Genomic DNA, 11,487 nt, shown 5'->3' with positions numbered 1-11,487 from the left:
TGTGATAAAACAAAGATTTTGCATTGGCTTCATTGTTTTTCAAAATATTCTTCATTGCGATCAAACAAAGATTGTACATTGGCTTCATTGTTTTTCAAAATATTCTTCATTGCGATAAAACAAAGATTGTACATTGGCTTCATTGTTTTTCAAAATATTCTTCATTGCGATAGAAAAAAGATTTTGCATTGGCTTCATTGTTTTTCAAAATATTCTTCATTGCGATCAAACAAAGATTGTACATTGGCTTCATTGTTTTTCAAAATATTCTTCATTGCGATAAAACAAAGATTGTACATTGGCTTCATTGTTTTTCAAAATATTCTTCATTGCGATCAAACAAAGATTGTACATTGGCTTCATTGTTTTTCAAAATATTCTTCATTGCGATAGAAAAAAGATTTTGCATTGGCTTCATTGTTTTTCAAAATATTCTCCATTGTGATAAAACAAAGATTTTGCATTGGCTTCATTGTTTTTCAAAATATTCTTCATTGCGATCAAACAAAGATTGTACATTGGCTTCATTGTTTTTCAAAATATTCTTCATTGCGATAAAACAAAGATTGTACATTGGCTTCATTGTTTTTCAAAATATTCTTCATTGCGATAGAAAAAAGATTTTGCATTGGCTTCATTGTTTTTCAAAATATTCTTCATTGCGATCAAACAAAGATTGTACATTGGCTTCATTGTTTTTCAAAATATTCTTCATTGCGATCAAACAAAGATTGTACATTGGCTTCATTGTTTTTCAAAATATTCTTCATTGCGATAGAAAAAAGATTTTGCATTGGCTTCATTGTTTTTCAAAATATTCTTCATTGCGATCAAACAAAGATTGTACATTGGCTTCATTGTTTTTCAAAATATTCTTCATTGCGATCAAACAAAGATTGTACATTGGCTTCATTGTTTTTCAAAATATTCTTCATTGCGATAGAAAAAAGATTTTGCATTGGCTTCATTGTTTTTCAAAATATTCTCCATTGTGATAAAACAAAGATTTTGCATTGGCTTCATTGTTTTTCAAAATATTCTTCATTGCGATCAAACAAAGATTGTACATTGGCTTCATTGTTTTTCAAAATATTCTTCATTGCGATAAAACAAAGATTGTACATTGGCTTCATTGTTTTTCAAAATATTCTTCATTGCGATAGAAAAAAGATTTTGCATTGGCTTCATTGTTTTTCAAAATATTCTTCATTGCGATCAAACAAAGATTGTACATTGGCTTCATTGTTTTTCAAAATATTCTTCATTGCGATAAAACAAAGATTGTACATTGGCTTCATTGTTTTTCAAAATATTCTTCATTGCGATAGAAAAAAGATTTTGCATTGGCTTCATTGTTTTTCAAAATATTCTTCATTGCGATCAAACAAAGATTGTACATTGGCTTCATTGTTTTTCAAAATATTCTTCATTGCGATCAAACAAAGATTGTACATTGGCTTCATTGTTTTTCAAAATATTCTTCATTGCGATCAAACAAAGATTGTACATTGGCTTCATTGTTTTTCAAAATATTCTTCATTGCGATCAAACAAAGATTGTACATTGGCTTCATTGTTTTTCAAAATATTCTTCATTGCGATAGAAAAAAGATTTTGCATTGGCTTCATTGTTTTTCAAAATATTCTTCATTGCGATCAAACAAAGATTGTACATTGGCTTCATTGTTTTTCAAAATATTCTCCATTGTGATAAAACAAAGATTTTGCATTGGCTTCATTGTTTTTCAAAATATTCTTCATTGCGATAAAACAAAGATTGTACATTGGCTTCATTGTTTTTCAAAATATTCTTCATTGCGATAGAAAAAAGATTTTGCATTGGCTTCATTGTTTTTCAAAATATTCTTCATTGCGATCAAACAAAGATTGTACATTGGCTTCATTGTTTTTCAAAATATTCTTCATTGCGATAGAAAAAAGATTTTGCATTGGCTTCATTGTTTTTCAAAATATTCTCCATTGTGATAAAACAAAGATTTTGCATTGGCTTCATTGTTTTTCAAAATATTCTTCATTGCGATAAAACAAAGATTGTACATTGGCTTCATTGTTTTTCAAAATATTCTTCATTGCGATCAAACAAAGATTGTACATTGGCTTCATTGTTTTTCAAAATATTCTCCATTGTGATAAAACAAAGATTTTGCATTGGCTTCATTGTTTTTCAAAATATTCTTCATTGCGATCAAACAAAGATTATACATTGGCTTCATTGTTTTTCAAAATATTCTTCATTGCGATCAAACAAAGATTGTACATTGGCTTCATTGTTTTTCAAAATATTCTTCATTGCGATCAAACAAAGATTGTACATTGGCTTCATTGTTTTTCAAAATATTCTTCATTGCCATCAAACAAAGATTGTACATTGGCTTCATTGTTTTTCAAAATATTCTTCATTGCGATAAAACAAAGATTGTACATTGGCTTCATTGTTTTTCAAAATATTCTTCATTGCGATAAAACAAAGATTTTGCATTGGCTTCATTGTTTTTCAAAATATTCTCCATTGCGATAAAACAAAGATTTTGCATTGGCTTCATTGTTTTTCAAAATATTCTTCATTGCGATCAAACAAAGATTGTACATTGGCTTCATTGTTTTTCAAAATATTCTTCATTGCCATCAAACAAAGATTGTACATTGGCTTCATTGTTTTTCAAAATATTCTTCATTGCGATAAAACAAAGATTGTACATTGGCTTCATTGTTTTTCAAAATATTCTTCATTGCGATCAAACAAAGATTTTGCATTGGCTTCATTGTTTTTCAAAATATTCTCCATTGCGATAAAACAAAGATTTTGCATTGGCTTCATTGTTTTTCAAAATATTCTTCATTGCGATCAAACAAAGATTGTACATTGGCTTCATTGTTTTTCAAAATATTCTTCATTGCGATCAAACAAAGATTGTACATTGGCTTCATTGTTTTTCAAAATATTCTTCATTGCGATAAAACAAAGATTGTACATTGGCTTCATTGTTTTTCAAAATATTCTTCATTGCGATCAAACAAAGATTGTACATTGGCTTCATTGTTTTTCAAAATATTCTTCATTGCGATCAAACAAAGATTGTACATTGGCTTCATTGTTTTTCAAAATATTCTTCATTGCGATAAAACAAAGATTGTACATTGGCTTCATTGTTTTTCAAAATATTCTTCATTGCGATCAAACAAAGATTGTACATTGGCTTCATTGTTTTTCAAAATATTCTTCATTGCGATCAAACAAAGATTGTACATTGGCTTCATTGTTTTTCAAAATATTCTTCATTGCGATAAAACAAAGATTGTACATTGGCTTCATTGTTTTTCAAAATATTCTTCATTGCGATAAAACAAAGATTGTACATTGGCTTCATTGTTTTTCAAAATATTCTCCATTGCGATAAAACAAAGATTGTACATTGGCTTCATTGTTTTTCAAAATATTCTTCATTGCGATCAAACAAAGATTGTACATTGGCTTCATTGTTTTTCAAAATATTCTTCATTGCGATAAAACAAAGATTGTACATTGGCTTCATTGTTTTTCAAAATATTCTTCATTGCGATCAAACAAAGATTGTACATTGGCTTCATTGTTTTTCAAAATATTCTTCATTGCGATAGAAAAAAGATTTTGCATTGGCTTCATTGTTTTTCAAAATATTCTCCATTGTGATAAAACAAAGATTTTGCATTGGCTTCATTGTTTTTCAAAATATTCTTCATTGCGATCAAACAAAGATTGTACATTGGCTTCATTGTTTTTCAAAATATTCTTCATTGCGATAAAACAAAGATTGTACATTGGCTTCATTGTTTTTCAAAATATTCTTCATTGCGATAGAAAAAAGATTTTGCATTGGCTTCATTGTTTTTCAAAATATTCTTCATTGCGATAAAACAAAGATTGTACATTGGCTTCATTGTTTTTCAAAATATTCTTCATTGCGATAAAACAAAGATTGTACATTGGCTTCATTGTTTTTCAAAATATTCTTCATTGCGATCAAACAAAGATTTTGCATTGGCTTCATTGTTTTTCAAAATATTCTTCATTGCGATCAAACAAAGATTGTACATTGGCTTCATTGTTTTTCAAAATATTCTTCATTGCGATCAAACAAAGATTGTACATTGGCTTCATTGTTTTTCAAAATATTCTTCATTGCGATAAAACAAATATTGTACATTGGCTTCATTGTTTTTCAAAATATTCCTCATTGCGATAAAACAAAGATTGTACATTGGCTTCATTGTTTTTCAAAATATTCTTCATTGCGATAAAACAAAGATTGTACATTGGCTTCATTATTTTTCAAAATATTCTTCATTGCGATAGAACAAAGATTTTGCATTGGCTTCATTGTTTTTGAAAATATTCTCCATTGCGATAAAACAAAGATTTTGCATTGGCTTCATTGTTTTTCAAAATATTCTCCATTGCGATAAAACAAAGATTTTGAATTGGCTTCATTGTTTTCCAAAATATTCTTCATTGCGATAGAACAAAGATTTTGCATTGGCTTCATTGTTTTTCAATATATTCTCCATTGCGATAGAACAAAGATTTTGCATTGGCTTCATTGTTTTCCAAAATATTCTTCATTGCGATAGAACAAAGATTTTGCATTGGCTTCATTGTTTTTCAAAATATTCCTCATTGCGATAGAACAAAGATTTTGCATTGGCTTCATTGTTTTTCAAAATATTCTCCATTGCGATAAAACAAAGATTTTGCATTGGCTTCATTGTTTTCCAAAATATTCTTCATTGCGATAGAACAAAGATTTTGCATTGGCTTCATTGTTTTCCAAAATATTCTTCATTGCGATAGAACAAAGATTTTGCATTGGCTTCATTGTTTTTCAAAATATTCTCCATTGCGATAAAACAAAGATTTTGCATTGGCTTCATTGTTTTTCAAAATATTCTTCATTGCGATAGAACAAAGATTTTGCATTGGCTTCATTGTTTTTCAAAATATTCTCCATTGCGATAAAACAAAGATTTTGCATTGGCTTCATTGTTTTTCAAAATATTCTTCATTGCGATAGAACAAAGATTTTGCATTGGCTTCATTGTTTTTCAAAATATTCTCCATTGCGATAAAACAAAGATTTTGCATTGGCTTCATTGTTTTTGAAAATATTCTCCATTGCGATAAAACAAAGATTTTGCATTGGCTTCATTGTTTTTCAAAATATTCTCCATTGCGATAAAACAAAGATTTTGAATTGGCTTCATTGTTTTCCAAAATATTCTTCATTGCGATAGAACAAAGATTTTGCATTGGCTTCATTGTTTTTCAATATATTCTCCATTGCGATAGAACAAAGATTTTGCATTGGCTTCATTGTTTTCCAAAATATTCTTCATTGCGATAGAACAAAGATTTTGCATTGGCTTCATTGTTTTCCAAAATATTCTTCATTGCGATAGAACAAAGATTTTGCATTGGCTTCATTGTTTTTCAAAATATTCTTCATTGCGATAGAACAAAGATTTTGCATTGGCTTCATTGTTTTCCAAAATATTCTTCATTGCGATAGAACAAAGATTTTGCATTGGCTTCATTGTTTTCCAAAATATTCTTCATTGCGATAGAACAAAGATTTTGCATTGGCTTCATTGTTTTCCAAAATATTCTTCATTGCGATAGAACAAAGATTTTGCATTGGCTTCATTGTTTTCCAAAATATTCTCCATTGCGATAAAACAAAGATTTTGCATTGGCTTCATTGTTTTTCAAAATATTCTTCATTGCGATAGAACAAAGATTTTGCATTGGCTTCATTGTTTTCCAAAATATTCTTCATTGCGATAGAACAAAGATTTTGCATTGGCTTCATTGTTTTCCAAAATATTCTTCATTGCGATAGAACAAAGATTTTGCATTGGCTTCATTGTTTTCCAAAATATTCTCCATTGCGATAAAACAAAGATTTTGCATTGGCTTCATTGTTTTTCAAAATATTCTCCATTGCGATAAAACAAAGATTTTGAATTGGCTTCATTGTTTTCCAAAATATTCTTCATTGCGATAGAACAAAGATTTTGCATTGGCTTCATTGTTTTTCAATATATTCTCCATTGCGATAGAACAAAGATTTTGCATTGGCTTCATTGTTTTCCAAAATATTCTTCATTGCGATAGAACAAAGATTTTGCATTGGCTTCATTGTTTTCCAAAATATTCTTCATTGCGATAGAACAAAGATTTTGCATTGGCTTCATTGTTTTTCAAAATATTCTTCATTGCGATAGAACAAAGATTTTGCATTGGCTTCATTGTTTTCCAAAATATTCTTCATTGCGATAGAACAAAGATTTTGCATTGGCTTCATTGTTTTCCAAAATATTCTTCATTGCGATAGAACAAAGATTTTGCATTGGCTTCATTGTTTTCCAAAATATTCTCCATTGCGATAAAACAAAGATTTTGCATTGGCTTCATTGTTTTTCAAAATATTCTTCATTGCGATAGAACAAAGATTTTGCATTGGCTTCATTGTTTTCCAAAATATTCTTCATTGCGATAGAACAAAGATTTTGCATTGGCTTCATTGTTTTCCAAAATATTCTTCATTGCGATAGAACAAAGATTTTGCATTGGCTTCATTGTTTTCCAAAATATTCTCCATTGCGATAAAACAAAGATTTTGCATTGGCTTCATTGTTTTTCAAAATATTCTTCATTGCGATAGAACAAAGATTTTGCATTGGCTTCATTGTTTTCCAAAATATTCTTCATTGCGATAGAACAAAGATTTTGCATTGGCTTCATTGTTTTCCAAAATATTCTTCATTGCGATAGAACAAAGATTTTGCATTGGCTTCATTGTTTTCCAAAATATTCTCCATTGCGATAAAACAAAGATTTTGCATTGGCTTCATTGTTTTTCAAAATATTCTTCATTGCGATAGAACAAAGATTTTGCATTGGCTTCATTGTTTTCCAAAATATTCTCCATTGCGATAAAACAAAGATTTTGCATTGGCTTCATTGTTTTCCAAAATATTCTTCATTGCGATAGAACAAAGATTTTGCATTGGCTTCATTGTTTTTCAAAATATTCTTCATTGCGATAGAACAAAGATTTTGCATTGGCTTCATTGTTTTTCAAAATATTCTCCATTGCGATAAAACAAAGATTTTGCGTTGGCTTCATTGTTTTTCAAAATATTCTTCATTGCGATCAATACACTGTTGCATGCTTTTGAACCAACTCTCAAAGCATTTTTTTCTATTTTGATTGAGATACCTCCAAAACATATGATTTGATCGCATCAATCGCTTCTTCAATTGAAAAACCAGAATCGATACTGCATAGAACAGTTATACATGTATCAAGGCTCTGAAGTTGCCGATGTCTTTTGCCTCGGTAACTAACCAGACGAGTCTACAAGATATTGACCGGAAAAAATTTGTTGGAATCTGAACTGATGGTAAATAAAACCAAAGAACTTCAAGCTCTCATTCGGTAAAAAGCAACCAATACGATTTGGACCCATTTCATGATATTTTTAAGAAAAAATTTACAGAGACAAGGGATCTGACTTAACAATTCTAGATGGTTGTCACTTGGAAACTTTTTTAGGGTGTTAGAGTTGAGACACGAAAACACTAATTTCGTTGAATATACAGATAAATCTCTGCAATAGCAGAACGCAAATGTTCTAAGCCTGTCAGACAAAGTGGAATGTTTTAAAAACAAACTCGGTCTGTCTGTGGCCAAAGGTGATTACATATTGAAACAGTGAAATCATTAGTTGTCAAACAACGACTGTATGGCAGATGATCCAAGAAATCAATGTTTTGACTATTCAAAAACGTTTTTGTTTGAACTGATGTGTGAGAACTTGCATTGTTATTGAGAATGATTCGTCTTCCGCGATTGGTTTCTCTGATTTTGTCGAACACTTCTGGCAAATAATTGGTGGTGTACCATTAAGAATTAACCGTTCTACGTAAACAGTTGCTTTTGATTTACCCCAAAACATTTCTAAAGGATTAAACACACAATAATACAGAAGTAGTTTTAATAAGTACGATTTTTCAGATCTTCATGCGTCATTTGTAGAGGTTTGGTTGTAGAGGTAGAGGTAAAAGCGTCATTTGCACGATTTTAAATTTTGAAATGGTTTTGAAAAATGTAAATCTAAATCATGAAAACGTATATTTTCGACTTGTGATGTCAGATAAGGTTTTTTCACTCTTTAGATTTGTTCAGAAATTACCGAAACCGAGCAGCCCGAGATTTTACGTTTCTTATTTTCGGTAGTATTGAACTTGATTTATTCGATGTTTAGAGTTAAAGTTCTTTAAGAGCTTTGCCTTGTCTTTTTCAATCCAATCCAAAAATAATTTATTGGAACAAACACCCAGTTTCTTGAATAACTACAATTAATTAAACTGATTATAATTTAGTTTTCTTCACATTTCATATATGTTAAAACTAAATTATAAGAAAAAATAATAAACTAACATCCCTTAAAATCGAATATATTTTAGTGAAAAAATGTAAAAAGGCAGAAATAATTATTATAAATAACCCTAGTAAATCAAAAAGATGAAATAGTTTTTTTTCCTGTCGAATACTTTAGGAATTCCAGACGCGATGTCTGTGGCCAACGTGTTAGTCAAAAGGTCAGAAATGCCCCCTTTTTTTTCAACGTTTCACTTTTTAAGGGCCATAAATTTTGTCATATTTATGGCTCTTCCAATTATTTTTGATTATCGGTGTTTAACGAATACACAATATTCAACTTTTTTTGTGACACACGAAAATGAAAAGAAATTTATTGCTGCCAATTTTTAATGTTTTATTTTCAGAAATTGATACGCCATATGGTTCAAAAAATGCATAATGAGTGAAAAGTTGATAGCCAAAATGTCAATTATCTAGTATATCATTTATTTTTATAGTTCATTCGGAAAGTACGTTGAATAATAGGAAAATCATAATGAACTGTTTGATGATATAAAGACACAAACAGAAATCTGCTCAAGATTTTTAGTACAGTTTCAAAAATTGCGAATTCTCTTTGAAGAAAATTAAAGTAAAATAAAGACTTGTTATGTGGCAACCTTCCCAAATCCATCATTTTAGTCGATGATATCTAAGAATAAAAAAATTTTAAAATCGCGAATCGCCACTGATCTATACTTTTTCTTCTATCATTCTACAGATCGCTGCAGGCCTTAACCTCCTTGTCTCTCAGTTGTTCCTGTCCAGAGCTGTCCTTCCATCTTTAGAAGACGGATTGCGTCTTCTGCAACTTCTTACTGCCACTTCTGAGGTCTTTCAATTGTCCTATTCCCTTCAATGAACTTTTTTGTGTTAAGATCCACGGTTCACAACCGTATGTTATTACAGGTCTTGTATATTCTGACTTTATTGTTTATATATACATCTCTAGAGCTAAATATGTACATAGTTTTCCTTATTTGCCTAATTGATTGTACTTCTGATCTTTATAAGTATTTTCATGTCCATTCTTGATCATTTATATTACCAGTTACGTGAAATCTTTTCCTGTTATAACGTTCTGGACGGGATTGGACAAAAATCATTTGGGGCTCTCAGCTAAAACCTATAAAGGGGATCTGGGAGGTATGAAATACCCCTAGCAAAGTGTGGATCCGGAGTCCCAGCTGCGGACCCCCACCAGAAACACGTTGTCACTTATAAAGAAAAATAAATTCAGCTAGGATTTTATATGAATACATATTATGATTTTACACAGTTTAGAAATAATGTGCAGGGCTTATGTGGGAAATGTTTTCAGTTTTAAGATAGAGTCAAACTTTTTGGGGTCCGAATATACAAAATAAGTACCCAAAAAAATTTTTTACGTAATATCGGGGACACCCTCGCGCTACGGCCGTTCATCGAACGCGGATCCCTCAACCTGACCAGTATGCGTCTGGTTCTGGTGCATTCTGTTCCTACAGACTTGGATAACACAGATGCTAGACCTGTTTAAAGTCTCGAATTGATTCTGCTTTTGTCTTTGTCATTGCGCCTTTCACTAGACGTATTTCTATAGACTTGCCTAAAATCCACGAATATTTGGTGAATAACTGCGTAATATTCCCACGCCCTTCGTATGGTTTATTTGACATTAAATATTTGGTGGATCTGCGTGGTTTAAATCCTGTTTGGTACTCACCAATGAGCTCTTTTGTTTAAGGGAGTAATATTTTACTTAAGATAGTCTATACAACTTTTCAGATAAGCTGAATCCAATCAAGTTAGTTTGTGTCCAAGAATATCAAGTTTGTGTAATTGTGAATAACCCCTAATATCTAATTAAAAACGAATGACCCTGTATTAACCAAACCGTCATATATTACCATCGAAACCCGATGCAAACTACTATATTTTCTTGACTTACTACCCCCGTGATTTATTCTACTGCCGAAAATAGAAGAAAAAACTCACGGAAGCTGAATGAGGCTCTTCCTAGTAATTTTTTTAGTCGTTTAACCTGATACCGTGTTTTTTCAGTTAGTTATCTAACACTTTACACATGTCGAGGTATTAAATAACAATTTTATCATTTAAATGGCGTCTACGGGTTTATACAATGTTAAGTAACATTCTCAGCCTCCAGAAGCAATTAAAAGGTCAACAAAAAATTTGTCATTTTTCTCAAAACATACCAAAGATTAGAATTAGATTTGCTGAAATAGCACGAATAAAGTTGAAGATGTTTTCTAGGAAATTACGAACGATGTCATTTGAGGTTATGTTCATATATTGATATAAATAAGTTGATTTAACTAATAAGTACGGTATCTTACTCAATTTTTTTTTCTTCTTGTCAATAACGACCTAAATGATTCATACAATTATTTCTGTAATCCAATTAGAACCAGTGTAAAAGCACCTAGTAAGAAAAATAATAAACGCGAATCTCTATCGTAGTCAATAACAGGTGTTTGATGTACCTGCTTTGTGATGATCCTCTCGTTAATGTCATGGCAACAAGGATACTTTTCGTCGTCGAAGTTTCGTTCCGGCGCGACACCCTTTTTTCAAAACCATACGCGTACGATAAAATAATAAACCCGGACACTACTAGATTAGACTAAGGATATATAAATCAGTTTTTTTTTATGAATACATGTTGTTTCTAGTAACTGACGTTTTCTGTAGTAATTGTCAGATTGGCAGATTAATAATCCATAGAACAACCTTCATAAAAAACATGTTTTAGCAATGAGCGTTTATAAGGATATAATTTGCTGTCACTTTTGCGAGAGGTTATCCGATTAGTGAGGGATCAATGGATTTTTTATCACAATTTAAGCAGGGAATTTCATAAACTAAGTTAGTCAATTTATTAGTAGTATTGTTTAAGTAAACGTAGATTAAATATTAAGGATTTGACTGTACGTTATCTTAATAGGTAAGAGGCTAAATAGGTAAGAGAGTACTGTCACAATTAATATTGCTGTCTAACCTGC

This window comes from Diorhabda sublineata, chromosome 3 (assembly GCF_026230105.1).
Source record: "Diorhabda sublineata isolate icDioSubl1.1 chromosome 3, icDioSubl1.1, whole genome shotgun sequence".
Lineage (NCBI taxonomy): Eukaryota > Metazoa > Arthropoda > Insecta > Coleoptera > Chrysomelidae > Diorhabda > Diorhabda sublineata.
The sequence above is the reverse complement of the archived record's forward strand: the minus strand, read 5'-3'. Positions refer to the sequence as shown.